General features: G+C 43.7%; 1 long non-coding RNA gene across 1 annotated transcript in view; it reads left to right on the forward strand.

Annotated features, from left to right (window-relative positions):
• LOC147102858 (uncharacterized) overlaps positions 1 to 20,360 on the forward strand; it is a 456,768-nt gene extending 436,408 nt beyond the window's left edge. Inside the window, exon 4 of the long non-coding RNA XR_015073136.1 lies at positions 20,227 to 20,360. This is a non-coding gene — a long non-coding RNA (uncharacterized LOC147102858). The remainder of the gene's footprint in view (positions 1 to 20,226) is intronic.
• Positions 20,361 to 22,583: the final 2,223 nt, after the last annotated feature.

Here is a 22,583-nt window from a genome sequence, read left to right on the forward strand (position 1 = left end):
AATGTTCTCCTCATCTCCGCCCTGGTTCTTTTGCAAATTTATCTTGAATCTGTATCCTCTGGTTAGCGACCCCCATAGTATCTTTCATGACCTCAGGATATCCCAAAGCGCTTAGGATCCAAAAGAACGAGACAAGATATTAATCATTCAGAAGTATGTTTCTTTTTAAGGTTGAGATTTATTGAAAGAGCTCACATTTTTACACCCAAATGAATGAGTCTTGATAGGTTTGGTTTTACAGCAGCACCATTAGCTTTTTTTGCTTTCAGCTAAAAAAAAAGCCTGTAACTTCAGTTGGTACTTTTTATTGTTTCTTATTAAGAAACATGGGGAAGGGTGAAGATGCATTGTATTGGATGTCAGGAAAACGGTCATGATTAATTGGGAAGTAATGATGAGGGACAAGCCTGCAGATTGTAGGATCCAGTACAGACACAAAGTTAAGAGCCATTATAAGGAATGTAAATATACTGGCCCAGAAATTCGGGTCGGGGGCTTCCCGCGGGTGTAAGCCCCCGACCTGCACTTACCTTGCGCGCAGGCAGTTGAGCTGTAGGGCCCCGTGGAATTCCGCTCCGGGGCCTGGTCCAGCTGCCGGCGCGCTGTGCTTGCATGTCCCAGGGGCGTAGTTAGTGCGATGCGTCCCCTGGGATCACGTGAGCCATGGGCAGCCAATCGGAGCAGGGAAAAGCCCATTCATAAGATTGACAGGTAGACCTGTCAAAACTTATAAATACTACAGGTCCAAAATAGCAGTAAACCTTCAAATAAATTTTTAAAAAAATCATACTTTTTAAATAAACTATAAATTACATTAAATAACTATTTTAAACAATAATTTAAATTTTTGAAAAAATAATTTTATATTATAAGGGGCTAAAAATAAACTTACCTTGCTTTAAAGTATTTAAAAATAATAAACCTGTGGAAAAAATGTTTTAATTTTAATTAATTGACCACTTACCTTGCAAAAAGCAGGCCTTATGCCTGCTTCTTAAATGTGTAAATCCTGCAGGCTTACGATCCCGGGAAAACCGGCAAAAAAAAACTAAGTTCAAAGCGCACGCGCAGCCTCCCCTGCGCGCGCGTTCGACCTCTGAACCTCTTCGTTCAGAGGATCGGAAGTGCCGGTTTCCCGTGCATGCGCCGTGCATGCAGGAAACCGGCAATTCCATTTGGCCTACGGGTGAGTACCCCGTGCGTACTCACCCGGGGAGAGCCGAATTTCTGGGCCCTTAATATCAATAAGATTTTATTTGCCTCAGTGGTAGCACTCTCGCGGTCTGAGTCAGGAGTTTGTGGGTTCAAATCCCACCCCAGAGGCTTGAGCGCATAATCTAGGCTGGCACTCCAGTGCAGTGCTGAGTGAGTGCTGCGCTGCCTGAGGTGCTGCCTTTCGGATGAGACGTTAAACCGAGGCCTGTCTGTCCTCTCAGGTGGACTTAAAAGATTCCATGACATTATTCGAGGAAGAGCAGGGGAGTTCGCCTTGGTGTCCTGGCCAATATTTATCCCTCAATCAACGTCATAGAATAGAATCATTTGGGGGCATTGTCTAAAAATTAGAGCCAGACCTTTCAGGAGTGAAATTAGGAAACACTTCTACACACAAAGGGTGGTAGAAGTTTGGAACTCTCTTCCACAAACGGCAATTGATGCTAGATCAAGTGTTAATTCTAAATCTGAGATTGATAGATTTTTGTTAACCAAAGGGATATGGGCTAAAGGCGGGTATACAGAGTTAGGTCGCAGATCAGCCATGATCTCATTGAATGGTGGAACAGGCTCGAGGGGCTGAATGGCCTACTCCTGTTCCTATGTTCCTATCATAGAATCATAGAAATTTATGGCACAGGAGGGGACCATTTGGCCCATCATGTCTGTGCCGGCCCAAAAAAAGCTAAAACATCGCTAATACAGATGATCTGGTCATTATCTCATTGCTGTTTGTGCGATCTTCTTGTGTGCACGTTAGCTGCTGCATTTCCTACATTACCACAGTGACTACACTTCAGAAGTACTTCATTGGTTGAAAAGTGCTTTGGGATATCCCGAGATTGTGAAAGGCGCTATATAAGTGCAGTAAATGTTTTCAAGTCTGTGTGATCACCCAAGCTATAGAACTGGCAGCCTGCATCATCACTGCATTCTTTTTGAAGTCTACAGGTTAGTCTTCAGGTATGATGCTGAATGGGTAGTGTCATAATCACCTGTGTTTGCTTTAGGCATAGGGTGTAACAGTGTAACATAAGACCTGGGCCTAGAGATTTCATACCATTTTCAGTGTAAGTTCAACACATAATCAGGCCAAGTAACTTTTTTTGGCAGCAAACTGGGGAAGAAGCTGTTTGCATTGGGTTTCTACCCAAAATTGACCCTCCTGAATTCCCTTGAGCTTTTTGGCCCTTCCACCAATTCCCAAGTGAGCTCATTTACATATAATATAATGAGGGCCAGTGGCACTGCAGCTCCGAGCGTCTTGCTTCTACACGCGGGTTAACTTAGAGCGTGAATTCCAAGGCAGGAGCAACTGAGACTGGCGAGTTTGTGATGCTGTAGACTGTGGAAAATTTCAGTTGTGATTTCTGGCGCTGGGGGCAACTTTTTGCAGCAGTGTTTTTTTGTGTGTGTGAGACGTTGTAGCTACAGGGTACGGACTTGCTTCTCACTGCTTCTGACAGCGTGAGACCACTGGGGGTGAGGGGTGCGTGTGCGGCTGTCCTGAGAGATGGCAGTACCAGGCAGGTCAACTCCAGTCATTGCCATTCCACTGGGCCCTGGATTTGCGTCCCCACTGATCAGCAGAATGGTTGGTCTAATGCTGGCTACCAGATCCTGGAAGCTCTGAGAGAGGACAGCATCCATTGCATGGTCTGGAAGCCAGTATCCTTGGTGATGCGTATTCTCTTCCCTGTGGCCACCAGAGCTGCAGACTGTGCTTCCTTTGAGGTGGAGACACCAACCGATCCCTGGCTGCTTCTTTGGTGGGGACCTGCTGCTGGTTCCAATGAAGCTGCTCCATTGATGTCTGCAACAAAGAAGTTTCTCAGATGTTGCCGCAAATGAGAGTAGTAGACTTGAAAGTCACACCTGTCAGTTGCCACACATTTTCCAAAATTGAAGTGTACTCACAGGTGTGGTGTGGGAGACGCAGCAGCCAATTTGCGTGTCTATGTGATGTTGGTTGAGGGATAAATATTGGCAGGACACCGGGGATAACTTCCCCCTGCTCTTCTTCAAAATAGTGCCATGGGATCTTTTATGTCCACTTGAGAGTGTAGATGGGGATTCAGTTTGGTGTCTCATCCAAAAGACGGCACCTCCAACAGTGCAGTGCTCCTTCAGTGCTGCACTGGAGTGTCAACCTGGATTTTTTGTGCTTGGGGTCCTGGAGCGGGACTTGAACCCACAACCCTCTGAGTCTATAAAAACCCAAATTGGTAATACAGAAAAATAGACAGGAGAAGTTGGGGGCATTTCTTGGCGCAATTATCACTCTTCTGTCACGCTATATAAAGGGCAGTTTTTACAGGATGACTTCTTTACCCAGAGAAGGGTGAGCATATGGAACTCGCTACCACAGGGAGTGGTTGAGGCAAATAGCATAGACGCATTTAAGGAGAAGCTAGATAAGCACATGAGAGAGAAAGGAATAGAAGGATATGCTGATAGGGTGAGATGAAGAAGGGTGGGAGGAGGCTGGTGTGGAGCATAAAACACCGGCACGGACCAGATGGGCCGAACGGCCAGTTTCTGTGCTGTAATTCTATGTTAACTCTATGTCATCTCAGAGCCTGCATGTAGGTATGATGTTCCTTGAATTTCTTTTCAAGTGCGTAGCCGAGGATTCTGAATCCCATTACTCTGAAGCCATTGCCATCCTTCTCCTCAGACTTCGCTGGGAAGGTGGCTCATCGTCACCCATTCAAATCAAATCAAATCAAATCAAATCAACTTTTATTGTCATTGTTAGTGCACAAGTGCAGTACAACGAAATGTAGGCTTGCGGCTCCCGAGAGTGTACATTTGGATTAAGACATTTAAACATTCAACATACATTTGGCTTGTAGTATATTAACATAAATATAACCATAATAAAGTGCATTGGCAGATGTGCAGGCTTTAGAGTTTATTTGTGGAGTTCAGTAGGATGACAGCCCTGGGAAAGAAGCTGTTCCTAAATCTGGTCATACGGGTGCGAATGCATCTGTAGCGTCTCCCAGATGGCAGGAGGGCGAACAGACTGTGGCTGGGGTGGGTAGGGTCTTTGATGATGGACCGTGACCTCCGTAGACAGCGTTTCTGGTATATGTACTCTATGGTCGCCGCTCCACTGCCTCCCTCATCCTTTGAGAATGAGCACTCGATGTCACTTCCTCAGTGACCCTATCTAATTCTTCCCCGGGTGAAAGTATCTGAGCTCAGATAAATGAAGCAAGTGACACAGACGGGTGAGTTTGAGGAAGTTGGAGCAGAGGAACAAAGGGCAGAGGATGCTGCAGGAACTCATGGGTGGGCTTGGATCCAAATTCATCTCTTTCATCTCCCTCTTCAACATCATCCTCCTTGTCTTCCTCATCATCATCATAGTTCACAAGGAAGTAATTATCTTTCTCTTGTTCCTCGTCATCATCATCGTTATCATCATAATTTCCCTCCTCCTGTGCCCCCAATTGTTGTGGTGGGTCTTCAGGAAAGCAGCTTACAAGCCAAGAATTGGTTAAAAATACCTCCTTGGGATTAAAGGAAAAGGGAAAGGAGTAGAAGCTTGTGGCCATATAGGGATGCCACAGTGACAGTCACCATCATGGTACTGGAATTATTTTGCTAACCTCATCATCTCCCTCGGCAAGAGCAAAGTGCCTTCCAATGAGCTCCATGGCCTTCTCCTCAAAGGTCCTGAGTTATTTATGGTTGGGGATGCCCTTGGTGGGGCCAGTCACGAGTACCGTGGAGTCGGGGGAGCGCTCCTGCCCCTCTTGGCTCCAGGGGAACGTTTTTTTGACATTTTTTATGAAAGACAACTGACCTTTTGTTGGTGGGCGTTGAAGAATCCTGAGCTCTGCTCATCGCAATACAATTTTTGCTAGAGGTCTAAACCAGCTGTTGGACCCCTCAATTGCACATACAAAGCCAACTTGTGGCTTTACTCTTCAGCCCGGAACTGGCAGTTTAAATGTTAATCTAATTTCCATGTAGCCAAGCACATTACTCCCGTTTTGCACAGGTTTTACACCAATCTCTACTCCCGTGGGTCAGCTTATTTGCATAATGCATTGAGATCCTGCTAAAAACTCTCACTACATGATCGTTGGGGCAACTTACTTTCCATTGGCGTAAAAAGTGGAGCAACTCACTTGATAGAATTTCCAGACCTCGATGTTTGTTGAAATTAGAACACGTTCCTTAATGAACAAACCTAGTGGTCTAGTTGTAGTATGCAGGCCAGTACTGGATGTGGGCAGGCAAAGCCGAGTTATACTGCCAGCTCCAAGGTCACGTTGCTGCCCTGTGCCTGCGGGGGGGAAGCGCCACCAACTGGAATCTGCCAGTTGAATTTTAATGTTCGGAGCAATCTGCTATCAGTAAAGAAAATTTAAAAATAGGTTTTAAAAGTTCCTGGCGTGTCCAGTTGTATGGCAGCAGGTGTGAGGCTGAAGTGATGTGAAGCCACTACCTGGAGGGGGCCTCAAGCTTCTTGCCTAAGCATGCTTGGGATGGTCTCTCAGCCAAATCATATCACACACTTTGCTTCAATGCAAAACCCCCTTTGCTTTAGCACAAATGTCGTGCAACTTTGGAGACTTTGGCCCAGAAATTGCTCTCGGGCGGTGTCGCAAATGGATCTGACTATCAGGCGCGGCGTATAACGAGCGGCCGATCCAATACTGCCCGTTTCTCGTCACCGCCCGAGGCGAATTTCTAGGCCCCATATAAATGCCAGCCAATCTTGGTCAGAACATCTCTGACTACGACAAGTCACATTCTTGAAGATAAGTGGGTGCACTGGTCTATTTTTAACACATTTCCTTTCATCTGCCAAATTTGCCTGTTTGAGGGATCAGGCTAATGCAACTAATAGTGCATCCCTCCATTACCAATGTAACTATTCTCAAAGAGCTTTTGTATCGTATCAGTAAAGCAATCAATTTGCAATTAACAGATTACTGTTGGGCATGTCGATGTTTAAAATACTTAGCACGTTTTCCTGTCAGTGCATTTTTTTGAAATGACACTTGCAGTAAACTGTAATTATTAATAAATGCTTGATTCAGGATACGCTGCAGCCTGTCAATTCCACAGGTTTTTTTTTCTGCCTTAGGGTTTTTTTTTCTGCTAATTCTAATTACCTACCACCACCTCACGCTGCCTGCTCCATCTTAGCTTTAAAAAAAAATCATTTATGGGATCTGGGCGTCGCTGGCAAGGCCAGCATTTATTGCCCATCCCTAGTTGCCCTTGAGAAGGTGGTAGTGAGCCGCCTTCTTGAACCGCTGCAGTCCATGTGGTGATGGTACTCCCACAGTGCTGTTCGGAGGGAGTTCCAGGATTTTGATCCAGCGACGATGAAGGATCGGTGATATACTTCTAAGTCAGGATGGTGTGTGACTTGGAGGGGAACTTGGAGGTGGTGATGTTCCCATGCGCCTGCTGCCCTTGTCCTTCTAGGTGGAAGAGGTCGCGGGTTTGGGAGGTGCTGCCGAAGAAGCCTTAGCAAGTTGCTGCAGTGCATTTTGTAGATGGTACACACTGCAGCCATGGTACGCCGATGGTGGAGGGAGTGAATGTTTAAGGTGATGGATGGGGTGCCAATCAAGCGGGCTGCTTTGTCCTGGATGGTGTCGAGCTTCTTGAGTGTTGTTGGTGCTACACTCATCCAGACAAGTGGAGAGTATTCTATCACACTCCTTACTTGTGCCTTGTAGATGGTAGAAAGGCTTTGGGGAGTCAGGAGGTGAGACGCTCGCCGCAGAATACCCAGCCTCTGACCTGATCTTGTTGCTACAGTATTTATGTGGCTGGTCCAGTTAAGTTTCTGGTTAATGGTGACCCCCAGGATGTTGATAGTGGGGGATTCGGCGATGGTAATGCCATTGAATGTCAGGGGGAGGTGGTTAGACTCTCGCTTGTTGGAGATAGACACCTTAGCTTCATTTGAAAGGAAATGAGTAAAAACCAGGCTTCATATTGGGGAGATTTTTATTGCCTCCACTGTGAAGCCAAATTTGCCGCAGTCTAATTTTCTCTGAAACTAGCCCACACCGACAGTGTTACAAGTGTGACTCAAACAAAATTGCCAAATTTTAAGAGGATCAATTGTATGAGCTTGGGATGTCTTGTCAAAGTGGGCCTGGAAGGTTTGAGCATGGCTAGGAGAGTGAAGGAGCTATGGAGTTCCTTCAGGGCAGTGATTCTGAATGCAATGGACCAATGTGTACCCATTCACAGCAAAGGCAACCAGCTTAAAGGCACTCCTGCCTGATTGAACGGGACTATCATGCAACTCATATAGGGAAAAGAAAGCATTTAAGACCATGAAGGTCAATGGCATAAAAATGAGAAGGATTAACTACCAAAAAACAAGTGTTAAAAAGGGCATCAAAACGGCAAAGAAAAATCTAGAATTGAATATGGAACGTGAAGCGAAGGATGATAATTTTTTTGAGTTATATTAAGAACAAAAGAATAATGAGGATGGAGTAGAACCACTGAAAGTGGGATTGGTGAGGGGATGACCACTGATGCTACATAGGCTGCAACAGTGCTAAATACGTTTTTTTGCCTCAGTCTTTACCAAGAAGGAGACAGATAACTTAATTGATCTGGAAAGGGAACCAAAGGGCATTGCTGAGGTAAGTTGTAACATTATTCACATTACTACCAGCATTGTTGCTGAACAGCTGTGTAACCTTAAGGTAAATTAATCTCAGGGGCCGGAAAAGATGCATCTGAGGATCCTTCAGGAAATAAGGGAGGAAATTGCAGGAACTCTGGCACAAATCTTACCGAAATCACTGAATACTGGAGAGGAGCCTGAGGACTGAAGAAAGCCAGATGTTGCTCCTATTTTAAAAAAAGGTAGCAAAAGCAACCCAGGAAACTATAGACCAGTGAGGTTGACGTTTATTGTGGGTCAAGTTGTGGAAGCCCTTATTAAAGATAAGATCATGGAGAATCTGGATAGAAATAAAATCATAAAGGATAGCCAATATGGGTTCATGAAGGGGAGGTCTTGTCACTTTAACTTACTGGTTTTCTTTGATAGTGTGAAAAAGGAGCTTGATTGTTGGAAGGCAGTGGATGTGAAGTACTTGGAATTCAGTAAGGCCTTTGGTACAGTTTCTTTGGAAAGGTTGGTACTGAAAATAAAGAGAGCGGAAATCAATGGAAATATTTTACAATGGATACATAATTGGTTGACCAATAAAATCCAGAAGGTGGGAGTACAGGGATTATCACTAGCCTTGGGGGAATGTTGCTAGTGGGGTCCCACAGGGGCCTGCTTTGGGACCTCTTTTATTTAATATCTTCAATGATCTGGAGCTAGGAGTTTTAAGCACAAAGGCTAAATTTGTAGATGATACAAAGCGAATGAAGGCGGTCGACTCCAAAGCAGAACAGGATAAACTACAGGAGGATTTGAATATACTTAGGAATTGGGCAAATAGGTGGCAGATTAAATTCAGTGTAGAGCAATGCAAAGTATTTCACAGGGGGACAATAAGTCCAAAAGGGACTAAAGTATTACTTATATGGAAAGAAAATAACGTGCATAGAAAATGAAAGAGGTCTAGGAGTCCTGATTGATAATAAAATGAAGCTATCTCAACAATGTTTGGTGGCAGTGAGTAAAGCAAGTCACTGTAGGGACGTATTAAAAAGATGTTGGGGTGTATTATAAGGTCAATATTGAGCTGAAATAATAAGGTAATCCTTCCTCTTTACAAATCTTTGATGCGACTGCAATTAGAATACTGTGTACAGTTCTGGTTGCCACACGACAAAAAGGATATTGCAGCTATTCATAGGATACCTGATGGGAGCAACCAGAATGATTGAGGGGATGGGGGAATTGGATTCGGAGGAGCGATTATGTAAATTGGGCATATTCTCACTGGAAAAGAGAAGGTTGAGAAGATGATTGTGATTGCTGTTTTTAGGCTTCTAAAGGGGCTAGATAATCTAGACCATGACAAGCTGTTCCACTTTGTCCAGAACAGTACAACCAGAGGATATAGGGGGGCGGGGGGGTAAATTCAAAACTGATAGGCGGAAACATTTCAGTGGGCGAGTGATCAATCTATGGAACAGGCTCCCTCGGGAGACGGTGGAAGCAGCTAGTATTGATTCATTGAAATGCAAATCCAAAAATAATATTTCAGGTTATAGTAAATTGAGACATGGCATATGGTAAATGTCACGTGCTTGGGAGAAGCAGGTGACTTTGGACCTGTGGTTCAACAAACCTTCCACCACAGGGTTTCCTCACCTCAAGTCTGGGTCTGTTGTAGTCTAATGGATAGAGATTGATGGTGGTCAGAACGGTAGAAGGTGAACTAGATAGTTCTTGGTCCTTTCTCATCCAGCAATTCATATGTTCTTATGTTGCACTGTACTTTTAGCACCTGCACACCAAGCATTTTGTTCATGCCCTGGCACCAAAGGCAGAGTATAAAGAAAATATTCAGAATCTGGAATTTAAAAACTATAAAGTGTACATTATTTTATGTTGGATAATGGAGTTGGACAGAAAATTTATCCCATTTGTGCATCTCAGAGTTCTACTAACAGTGCTAACTGAACGGGAAAGTCAGGCAGCATTCGACGTTCCGTTTATTTTTAATACATTGTAGCACCGTACACTGTGCAATAAGTAATCACTTTGCTTTTTTGGATCAAATAAACTTGCATTGAAAAACAGATTTTATTTGGAATGACATGAGCAGTGAAATGTTTGCTTTAGGTTTGCATATAACTCATTTTTTTAAAACTGAATCAATCAATTATGTTGGTAGAATTATGAATTAAAAGGCTTGTGTAAATACCCAGGTGAAGAACATGGATATATAGGTTGTCCTGGTTGGAGCTAGCTCTCGTATCTTGTTAAAATCTATTAGATTTCTTCACGAGGTCCTGTCTCATTGAACTGATTGATTGTTCAGCTTGAGGTGACAGCATTTGCTGCTCGTATCATTTTCAGATTGCAAGTTAGAGATGTGACCTTATCAGTTATGTGCTTACGTGAAAATCTCTTCAAGGCAACGAGAGGACATAATGATGATGTATAGTTCTGGATGTTATATCAAGCTGCCTCACACGGTGACAGGTTCCCGGCTCTCAATGAATAAACTGATGAGGCCAGAAATGATGCTATGCTACAGTAGCGAATGAACATTTAACATGTTTGTAAGAATCTACTTCGCGATTTTGACAGAGGCTTTAACCTGTATGTTTTAATTGCTCAGCCATTAAATAGGAGACAAAATACTTTTATACAGATGTGGCAAATGCTCACATGCTAATATCCCACCATTTCTAAGATATGGGCCTAGAGATTGGAATGTGCCTGAATCAGGGGCGTGTTCCACGCGTCTAATGAGGCCAGCGGCAGAACCACGGCAAATTGGCCGGCCGGCCTCTTTAAGACAATACCAGAGAGCTGTGGGCGCAAGTTGGGGGTCCCAGAGACAGCTTGTCGGCCACAGAGGGGGTGCAAATTTGGCCGGCTCAGATGCTGGCTGAGAAACAAATTTCACAGAGGGGCCTGAAAGAGGCATTAGGCCTTCGATTTCCATATGCAGTGGGCCAAACGCCATTTTCAGGCGGGTGCCCTGGATGACGGCAGGGCACCCTAACCAATATGGCGTGCAACGCACTTCCGGCGCGGAATGAGTGCCCGCACACCACATTGGTGGTACCTGTTTATCGCCCAAAGAAAACGGGAACTGCACAATCAGATTTCTAAGCCATAACCTTTATTGCCTATTCTGGCCAAACCTTGTTAGGATTGCATTTTACTTCTGGCAAGCCATCACTGCGAACCAAAGCAAAAATGTCAGTGAGAAAACATTTCAGTTGGCCACAATGAAATGCTTTGGGTGGCTTGTGGCCGGGAAACTGCACAATGCAGATCGCACGATTAAACTGGAACTGAGTTTGGACTTTTCGGAATTATTTCTCACCGGACATGACCATGGCATAAAGGTTTTTTTTGGCAGTTTGAACTAGTTGGGAGGAATTTGGCAATCGCACTCAGAAAGGACGAGGATAAAATAATACAGAAGATTTAAAAAAAAAATCACATTGACACAGAAAGGACAGGGTGACTCTCTCCTGCGACGGATTTACACACACATGCTGTAGTAATAAAAGGGAGAACTCCCTTTTCATCTGGCTTGTGTTATGTCCAACCTGGAGCAGCTTGGTGCAAAGTAGAAAAATTTTACTTTTAAAAAACCTATCTTTACATTTATTTAACAGCACTCTTACTCGCACATAAAAGCTCGAGTGCATTATGCACAGAGACACACATACATCTCAGAGCTGGCAGGTTCTGCATTCAGGCCTATAGACACGAAGGCCACAATTTTATTAATGGAGGCGGGTTGAGTGCGGGACAGTTGGTTTCCAGCTTCCAGTCCCGCCCCCAGTTCGGGACCCACCGTCAATCAATTGCACTTTAACCTCTGACCCGCCTCTCTGAGCGCCGACAAAATTGTGGTCATAGAGCTCTGCTGAAGGCCACAGGTGAAGAGGATTGGGTTGCAGCCTGTTTCTTTTTGGACTGGACAGGTTTTGAATGAGGCATCTGGAAATTCACCAACGTGAAGATCTGCCACTGGAAGTGGGGGAAGTCAGGGCAGAGATCACACTTGTTGGATCTCTACCCATAATGCGCCATCCAGCAACTTCGGGTTTCATTGCCCTTCATTTTTGCCCGGCATATCTTCCCTGCCCACACCCACTCCATGCCCAGAGGTGGAAAAGGCTGAGAAATATGTCAAGTTCACACTGAACCTTTGCTACAATATTTGCAGCCATTTTCTTTTAAGTTGGCAACTCCCTTTAAATTTGAGCTGCTAGCCAAATTTTGCAACAGCCACATTCAGGCTAGCCACCAGTGCAAGGCCAAGGCAGTCAGCTCCGTGCACTGCTTGCTAGCTTTGTGCTCACAGCTCGTTGATCTCAGCACAGATTTTTCCAGGAATGAAAAATCGTAATTTATAAATGTAAGCTTGTGAAATGCTTAGTGAAACTGAGCCTATATTAAATTACCAGACAACAAAAGGTGTAACCACTTGTCCCTGGGCAGAAAATTCAATAAGCAAATTAACGACGAGGGAGTCACCTAATTCTGGGAACCGCCTTTATCATGTTGCTTCGGGAGTGCGGCCAATCAGAGGTTTAAGGAAATGATGTTATGTAATCTGAGAAGCTAACTGGAGGAGTTTTTCTACCATGTTCCACAAGGAAGATTAAAATTGGGCAAAGTTATCCATTACTTGTCTGTCTGGATTTATTCTATGAAGAAAAAAGAAATCCTAAACCTGTAGGTTTTATAAGTATGCCCTGTCCAGTGAGTGTGACTGTCAAACCCCAATTCAGATATACTTGGATGGTTTGGCTGTCATCAGAGGTGTAATGCAAACAATTGAACAAGTCTTTGTCTCACGTGGGACTGTCAGCGATAGGGCGTATCATTAATGAGCTGACCGAAACTACTAATATAAGCTGATTTTGCAAGTTGTATGACATATTAGGAGAGTACTGTACTTTGCCAACCGGAGAACGCTAATAATTAAGTCCCTTTATTCACAGTTCAGACGAAGGGTCATCGACCTTGAAACGTTAACTCTGTTTCTCTCTCCACAGATGCTGCCTGACCTGCTGGGTATTTCCAGCATTTTCTGTTTTTATTTCAGATTTCCAGCATCCGCAGTATTTTGCTTTTGTCCCTTTATTTACTGCCCTGACTCTGTGGGTACAGTAAATAAAGACGCTTGATTGTCAAGGTCCTTTGGTTTACTATGTATTTTCCTAATGTAATGTTATGTCATACAACCCAATGTTTATTCAATATTCTGGCATGGATAGAGGATTGGCTATCTAACAGAAGGCAGAGAGTTGGGATAAATGGTTCATTCTCAGACTGGCAATCAGTAACTAGTGGTGTTCCGCAGGGGTCAGTGCTGGGTCCCCAACTCTTTACAATCTAAATTAACGATTTGGAGGAGGGGACCGAGTGTAGCATATCAAAGTTTGCAGATGATACTAAGATGGGAGGGAAAGTAGTGAGTGAGGAGGACATAAAAAACCTGCAAGGGGACATCGACAGGCTAAGTAAGTGGGCAGAGATTTGGCAGATGGAATACAATACTGGAAAGTGTGAGGTTATGCACTTTGGCAGGAAAAATCGTAGAGCAAGTTATTATCTTAATGGCAAGAAACTGGAAAGTACTGAAGTACAAAGGGATCTGGGGGTCCTGGTGCACGAAACTCAAAAGGTTAGTATGCAGGTGCAGCAAGTGATTAAGAAGGCCAATGGAATGTTGGCTTTCATTGCTAGGGGGATAGAATATAAAAATAGGGAGGTATTGCTTCAGTTGTACAAGGTATTGGTGAGACCGCACCTGGAATACTGCGTACAGTTTTTGTGTCCATACTTAAGAAAAGACATACTTGCTCTCGAGTCAGTACAAAGAAGGTTCACTCGGTTAATCCCGGGGATGAGGGGCTGGACATATGAGGAGAGGTTGAGTAGATTGGGACTCTACTCATTGGAGTTCAGAAGAATGAGAGGCGATCTTATTGAAACATGTAAGATTGTGAAGGGGTTGGATCGGGTGGATGCGGGGAGGATGTTCCCGATGATGGGTGAAACTAGAACTAGGGGGCATAGTCTTAGAATAAGGGGCTGCTCTTTCAAAACTGAGATGAGGAGGAACTACTTCACTCAGAGGGTGGTAGGTCCATGGAATATGCTGCCCCAAAAAGCTGTAGAAGCTGCATCATTACATAAATTTAAAACAGAAATAGACAGTTTCCTAGAAGTAAAGGGAATTAAGAGTTATGGGGAGCGGGCAGGAATTTGGACATCAGTCTAGGTTCGGATCGGTCATGGCCCTGTGGGTAGCGGAGCGGGCCCAGGGGCCGTGTAGCCTGATCCTGCTCCTATTTCGTGTGTCTAATTCTGTTAGATTCAGGAGATGGTTCTGTGATAGTGGATTGGCAGTTAGGATCAGATCAGCCATGATCTTATTGAATGGCGGAGCAGGCTTGAGGGGCCGATTGGCCTACTCCTGCTCCTATTTCTTATGTTCTTATGTTCTTATGTTTAATACATCGTTGAATTTCTATTGGTCCATGTGATTATAGGGATGATAAGTAATAGTTACTGGCATTTGTGAGCTTCAGACCAGAAGGATGATGAACAAAATGACTGAGGCTGCGAAATTCGGCTCCTTTGCACCTGCCGTTAGCGCTTCGAGTGGCGCTAATGGGGTGCAAATGGCTTATTGCCTGGGCGGGACCACCCAAGAAATTCAGTGGGGCGCTACTGAGGCGCTAGCCGATAGTGCTGCTGCCCGCCATTTTTTTTCCTGCCGACCTCCAGGTCGGCCCTCCGTGCTGACCTTTGGCGTGGTCCGTGGCCGCCATCGCACAGCCCGGCACCGCGCCGCCCTGGTGGGCTAGTGTGGGCCATCGGAGGCCCTGCAGAGGTTGCAGAGTCCCTCCCCTTTAACGAAAGGGGCGGGGTGCTGAAATGCGTCAGTGCTACGCGTAGTGGCCGCGTGGTGCTCCGGCGCTACTGTGCTTTGCCGCCCCCGACACCGCCCCGAGAGGAAGTGGAGCGCCCGAGATAGCGCTCCGCATTTTGCAGTCGGGGCGGTACTTCCGCGCCGGGCGCTAAATCTCTGCCGATAATTCAGTTACCGCCCCTAAACGGGGCGTAACTGAATTTCGCCCCCTGAGTGTTTAAATGGTAGCCTAAATTTTCCAAGTAAGCCTCGATGATGCACAATCTTGCCTGCAGCCAGCAGATATCAGAATATTGCGGGCATATCGGCCATGAATTTCCATCTATGGATGAAAGGAAACTAGCAATATGCACATAATTTTCAACTTGCATTGGCGGCGGCAAATACTTGAAAGATTTACCCAGGTACTTTCACTTCACTGCTCTTCCGATTCATGGGGCCAATTTTGCTAAGACTGGTGCCAGTAATACAAATGCGCTTCAGATGATTTAGATTATTGGGAACTCAGGTCTTTGCCCTGAACTGTACCAATTTCATTTAGCACACCATCAGGGCTGTGCAGCTGGCATGGACTAGGTTTACTGAGGCCCTGATAATGATTTCAGTGCCCAGTGGTCCCATGAGGCAGTCACAGTATCTGAAATGCACCCCCTGGTCACTCAGCACTTGTACAAAGTGGGTGCTGGCTGGTAGATCCATTCTGCCATTTGGGCCCTTTTTATTCTTAAAGGGGTGTCTGCTTGGAAGATGTTTGAATTAAGTTGCTACAACTGTTGATACAGCAGTTAAGAGACAAGCCCGTTGGGGTGGGACGGGGATCACATATAGGCCAGACTGGATGAAGATGGCAGGTTCCATGTTTGAATCCCTACTTAAAACCTACCTCTTTGACCAAGCTTTTGGTCACCTGCCCTAATTTATCCTTATGTGGATCGGTGTCAAATTTTTTGTCTTATAATACTCCTTTGCAGCGCCTTGGGATGTTTTACTACATTAAAGGCACTATATAAATACAAGTTGTTGTTGTTGTTTCCTTCCCTAAAGGACATTAGTGAACCAGTTGGGCTTTTACGACAATCCGACAGCTTCACGGTCACTTTTACTGAAACCAGCTTTTAATATCCAGATTTTTTAAAAACTGAATTCACATTCTGAAGCTGCCATGGTGGGATTTGAGCTTACACTCAGCTGGATTATTAATCCAGGCCTCCAGATTACTTTTCTAGTAACATAATCACTACCCTACCGCACCCTACCTTCAAATGTTAAAGAAAGAGTCTGTCTGCCTGTTCAGGTGGATGTAAAAGATCCCATGGCACTGCTTGAAGAGTTCTCCAGGTGTCCTGGCCAACATTTGTCCCTCAATCAACGTTGCTAAAACAGATTACCCAGCCAGTTATCTCATTCAGTGTTGGTGAGAACCTTGCTGTGTGCAAACTAGTTCCATCTTCTTTCCAAGCAGCAGGAGATAGCCATCAAATCTCCAAACCAGCGGGGCACAGCTGCATCATGACAGATACATTAAGCTGAATTTTCCTGTGTATTTGCACCCGGAGACATGTGCACGCAGGCTTTAAAGCAAATACCCGGTGTAAAAGATAGAAGAAACTCAGGTGCAAGTGTGTTATGCACATAATGATGCCCATTTCCTCGCTGTTTTATGCCTGTCCAGCAATCCCTGTGCCTGATTGCATCTCAGCTCATTGTAATAGCTCTGCCCTGACACTAAAGAGCTTTACATGCAAATTTCCTGTAGTTACACTGGTTCAAATCGGGTGTAAAATTAAGGCTGGAATTTTAGGCGCAGCAGGAAACAAAGTTACTTTTCTGTTGTTTTGCTGTGATTCTTTGAGCGAGTTAAAAAATATGTATATTCTCACTCAGATCTGTGCCATATTTTTTGTTTCCTTGAATGTATATTTATGGTATCGGTATAAGCCACATTATATGTTGAAAAGCTTCCACGATTGCGTGTTCTTAAACATGCTGTGCCTAATGTGCATAAATGGTAGTCAGATGCCTTGAAACTTTAATTTCATACTTAAAAAAAGTAATATATGGTGTGAGTTTGGTGCAGAGCCGATGATGGTCGGAGATGGAGAAGAAAGATCATGGCAGGGGAGTCCCAAGGAATACTTGCAGTGCCCGGAAGCGTACTCCTGCTCCTCTTGGCTTCAAGGAATTCATCCAAAAATTAAACAACTTAACTTAACGGCCTCTTCTGGCCACTCTGTTGCCTCCCAGCAGGTTTCCCTGGTGGGTTTGCCATTAGCTGGGCCTCCCCCCCACCTCCCACCCCCGAGTTGTAGTAAAATTACCACTGCGGCACGAATGACAGAATCGGATCCTAAGTTTTGTATTTAAATTAGGCCCCCTGCCTGCCTGTAGTGGGAGCCTTGCCCAACTTGAAAGTCAGTGAAGAGAAACTGACCCCAGGCGGGAACAGAGCGACCTTGGGCGGGTAAGTCAGTGCCTGATTTGAGCCCCTCTCATGCACTGTTCCTGCCCAGTGATGGGGCGGTGAGGGTTAAAATTTCTCACAAGCGGCTTCCAGCCTATTCATGAAATATAAATCACATTCCAGGCTTCTTACATTGTGTATCCTTTATCTATTTACTTGCACGTTAGGCAGATATTTTTCACTGACATAAATTGAGGGGGCCTAGCACAAGAACTTGTTTTATTCTTCAGGCTTCTGTTTGTGGACCATTTGTAAGTTAATAGCAGACTTAGATCTTGATAAATACGCCACTAGTTTGGAAGTTATTCAATCTGAATATGTAGAAACTGCAATTTGGCATTAAATGGCAGTGTCGCTCAAAGAGGCTGGTGTGGAAAGGAAAGATGGATATTGGGTCAGCAATCGGCTTTACTTTGTATCTAACCCATAATGTTCTTGACTTTGGAAATGCTTGACGGTGCTCGAAATGGAATCGTGTTCCAACATTGACAGATCTCACATTAACTGGTCCAAAAATTCTTCAAAGAGGAAAAATGAAATGTGCAGCTCAATGGAGTAAACTTTCCCTTTTAATTCAATCATTTGGTGATTCAGTTGTATATTTTTTTTTAAAAAGCAACAGGAAACACATAACAGAAACAGATAGTTCACACAAAGTGAATAAACTTAGAAAATATTCCATTGTGCGTAGGTGAGATTTGGCAATGGACTGAGATTATTTAGTGACCTGAGCATGGAAAACTGGACAGTTGGGAATCATTTTGTGCTTGGATGAGCATTTTGTACTCCAGAGCTGTGCTTGGATCAGGAATCCTAAACAAAAGAGATGAATGGGAAGTCTTTTAGTATACTGGAATTCTATGCTTGTATCAAATATCACGTCTGGAATGGTCTGGAGATGAATTGTGACTGGTTGATATAAAGAGATTCACTTTAAGGAGCCAAGACAATGAAAAGCATTTGCGAAGATTTGTAAAGACTTTACTGTGCAACATGGGGATTGAAAACAGCCCACTCAAATTATTAACCACTGGCCCAAATGATCAGGCTGCTGTTAACTCTTAAATTATCCATCATCTTGAAAGTTATGCATGTATGGCAACCTAGAAAACTAGCAAAGACGAACCAACAGCTTCAAAAAAAAGCTGCAACAGCTCCCAGAAAGCTCACAGCTCAAGAACGGCCCTGATTATAACCCTATGACATGTGAAAACAAATAGTTACACAGGCTTGTAACTCAAGCTGTAGGTATAAACATTCCTTCACTTGTATCGGGGAGAAAAACAAATTGTGATTGAAAGCCTGAGTGGAGAAATATAAATGTTGCAAGCACAAAATTGGTGCATTTCCAGGTGGTCCAGGTGCTCTCCTGGACAATTTGGAATTTTTACATTAAAATGTTGCATTCTGGATCATTTTAAACACTTTTTACAATTGATAGATTTTTAGTCTTAAAAAAAACCCATAAAATGAAGTGACATTTGGATTTTCAACTTCCCCAAAAATCAGCTCACCAGTCACTCTCCCATATCACCCCTTACCCCAGCTGACAGAGGAACCCTACTCCCTCCAGACCCAGTTAACAATCTACCCCCTCCAATTCCCCACCCTCTCACGGAGACACTTCCCAAACCCGCTTAGTTCAGCATATTGACACTCTTCTCTGCTTCCAAGCCCCCTTTCAATTTAAACTGGCTTTCTTCCACCTACCATACAAGCTGACATTCTTCCTTTGCCTCTTCAATTCAAGCTCATACTCTTCTCCCCCTCGAGCTGGTTTCTCCCACCTCTTCATTCAACCTGGCACTATTCTTCCACTGCCTCCATTCAAGTTGGCCCTCCAGTTCCCCCTCCAGTTCAAGTGACACTTGTTGTCTCTCTCCAGTTCATGCTCATACACTTCCCTCCTCCCACAAATTAAAGATGGCACGTTTGTTCCCCTTCCCCCACCACCCAGTTAACATTGGCATTCTTTTCCTTCCCTCATCCCAAAGTGCCATTCCCAGGTTCTCCCGGTTTCTGCCCTTCCCTCTCCTCTTCATTGAAAAACATGAAAGTCTGAAGAGAGAAATCCAAATGTTGAAGACACAAAATTGATGGTACATTTTCAGGCAGGTTTGGGGTCATGCTTCTCCCAAAAATGTTGCATTTTTACTGTAAAAATTATGTATTCTGGTTAGTTTTAAGCATGTTTATATTTCATGCTCTTCCCCCTCTTTACATTATTGCAGTCTCCTACCCATAACTTATTCTTTCTGAGGACATCAAAGCTGTGGAATGTTTTACCTCCCTCAGTCTTTCCTTCCCACTACAATCCTTGGGCTTTGAAAACCAAAGCTTGGTGCTAATCTTTATTTCCTTACCTCATCTTTTACTCTTTTCAATCTTGATGATGTTCTGCACAATGGACCTAAGCCCTTCACCTTGGTTTTTCAATGAAGAAAATGCGGCCGCACAAGTGGATAATCAATTGGGTATGTTGAGCATTGCTGTAAAAATACAGATTATCTTTTCTGTCAGAAAGACCAAATAACTCACGTATACCAAAAGCATGAGCATGTTTATACAGATCTTACTCATAAGAGAGATAATCTGCAGATTTTCCTCTTTGTACGTGGTTTAAAATGACCGTATTAAAATGCAAACTTAAAGTGAAAAATTCAGTTTGGAGAGTTTAAAAAAAATGATCTAGTTATAAGACAAACGTTGTAGTAACCAAGGAAATACAAATCAGAGATCACTAATCAACCACTTTAAATCAACAGCATAAGCCAAATATATAACATTTTCTGTTGTTAAAGAGTTCATTAATTTTAATTAAAAATTAGCATAACATGGTTTTTATAATTTTAGAAACTTGACAGTCACATTTCACTCATTTTCATATGTTTATTATTTTTATATCTTGCAAAACAGACAACAGTTTTATTCTGCAGATAGCAGATTCACTTTTGTGGAATAATTATTGATATGAAAATGATAAACTGTACTTTATTTTAATTCTAGGTTTCCCGCGACTTTGTGATTGTCAGACGTCGGTGGAAGTTTCAAATGCAGGAATGCATTGTAACTTTCATCGTGGACTTCACAAGAGGCACGCTGGCAGTCCACATACCCACGATTCGCAGTGGTGACAGCAGCAGCAGGTTTGTAAACTCCTTTAAACTGGGTTCACCAGACTCGAGTACACCTTCAGTGGTTCACAGATAGGATCATGTAAATAGTTCTGTCCTCATGCTTATCTATTTTGCACTCTTTGGTGAATGTGGTCCTGTGATGTTCTGTCTATATATGTGTCTGCCCCTCCATGACTGGTCACTTAGGCTCTTCTTAGGTTTAGAAGAGTAATGGGTGACTTGATTGAAACATATAAGATCCTGAGGGGTCTGGACAGGGTGGATGTGGAGAGGATGTTTCCTCTTGTGGGAGAATCTAGAACTAGGGGTCACTGTTTAAAAATAAGGGGTCGCCCATTTAAGACAGAGATGAGGAGAATTTTTTTCTCACAGAGGGTCGTGAGTCTTTGGAACTCTCTTCCTCAGAGGGCGGTGGAAGCAGAGTCTTTGAATATTTTTAAGGCAGAGGTAGACAGATTCTTGCTAAGCAAGGAGGTGAAAGGTTATCGGGGGTAGGCGGGATTGTGGAGTAATCAGATCAGCCACGATCTTATTGAATGGTGGAGCAGGCTCGAGGGGCCGAGTGGCCTACTCCTGCTCCTAATTCGTATGTTCGTATGCTCAACTCAATCTGCAAGAGGTACGTTACTGACCAGGAGCACAAACTGATCTTTTCAACACCCCCCCCACCCCCAACCCCTTCCTCATCCTTTTGCTGCAGAGGCCAATTTTAGCATGAATGCTGCTACCCTGGCTGAGGTCGGCTAACTCATCACATACTAGCGATTGAATCTGAGACCTTCCCGCTCTGTATGATTCAGTTCCAAACTAAGCAGTATATTCACTCACTGAACCATGGGGAAAGATCACCTTGACTTTGAAACAAGTTTTTCTGGGGAACAAACCGGATTGCTATCATCTTGGAATCTTTCACGAGGTTGACATTAACACTCAGACGTGGAGGTGCCGTCTATTTTTCCTTAAGGGTTTTTTTGTGGTTTTAATTCCTCTTTCAAAAAACTTCCTGTAGCACAAGAGATCATTTTTCACCTGAACAAAACAGCAGTTGTCTTCATAACAATTACCTGTCCCAGAAGGAGATGAGCTTCTTTGTGAAGTTCAAGACCACAGTTCATAGTGAGGACAGGCTTATATAAACGTCGTCATGTCAACAACTGGGCGACAAGAGCTTTAGGGAATATGAGATGAAGTATTATGGTCTACATTCTTGCAAATCTTAGCCTCAGGCAATCTGAAAAGCTGTTTTTTTTCACCGAAACCTTTTTTTCTTCTCAGTATTAAAACATGCCGACATTTACTTGATTTTATAGCTGGTACAAAGCAAGAATTAATAAATGAAGAAGACTTTTAGTAACAATAATGTCCTTATGGCAAACAGAATGTTCTTTTAATGAAGTTACTTATGTGAAATAAATACTGTGGAACGCATCGCCAATCAATAGTTGCTTTAGCAAAACATTCGCATGTAATAAATAAAATCCATTAGGTGCTGTCCATACGTGAGTTAAATTAACAGACATGGAAAATTCTTGTATAGTTCATACCTTTGGTTCATGGCCCAGTAATTCTGATGGTTTGATGCAACCGGCACCTCCAAAGTCAATGGCAAACGGCAAATATGAATAACGGCTTTTGAAGGCAGTGCATGTGGTCAAAATAGATGGCTTCAGCGGGCATCTCCAACCACTGGGGAATGGAGCAACACCGAAAATAGTTCTTGTTTGTAACTTTAAAATGCACATGCATTCAGGAAGTGGACCTCCAGTTTAAGTGCATCATTTGCTAATGCTAACCGACCTACCAGTCACAATAGATTTAGACATTTAGGTACCAAATAGAATAAACGTTAACCTAATGCTTTTTGCCTAATTATTTACTTTTTTTTGGTGAAGTTTTTGCTCATATTAAAGTGGGGGATGCCACTGCTGGACTATGCAATGCTTTTCACTTTTTTACATCCAAGGGGAGATTTTCCTGGGCCTGCGCATTGGATCGCCTGAGTGCTGCGAATATCAGAAAATCGGGAGGTTCGGAGAGCACGTCTTTAAAGGAAGCTGCCTAATTTTTCTTCCGTTTAAATGAATGGAGGGAAACCAGGCAAGGTACTTTAAGGCTGTGTGCTCTGACCCTCTCAATTTTCCAACTTTTGCTGCACCCAGGTGATCCAGTGCATCAGGCACAGACTCAGAAAAATCCCCCCCTCTAGTGTCCAATGTCAGTGGCGAG

Source organism: Somniosus microcephalus, chromosome 21 (genome assembly GCF_052327205.1).
Source record: "Somniosus microcephalus isolate GS21.2 chromosome 21, FLI_Smic_1.0, whole genome shotgun sequence".
Classification (NCBI taxonomy): Eukaryota; Metazoa; Chordata; class Chondrichthyes; order Squaliformes; family Somniosidae; genus Somniosus; species Somniosus microcephalus.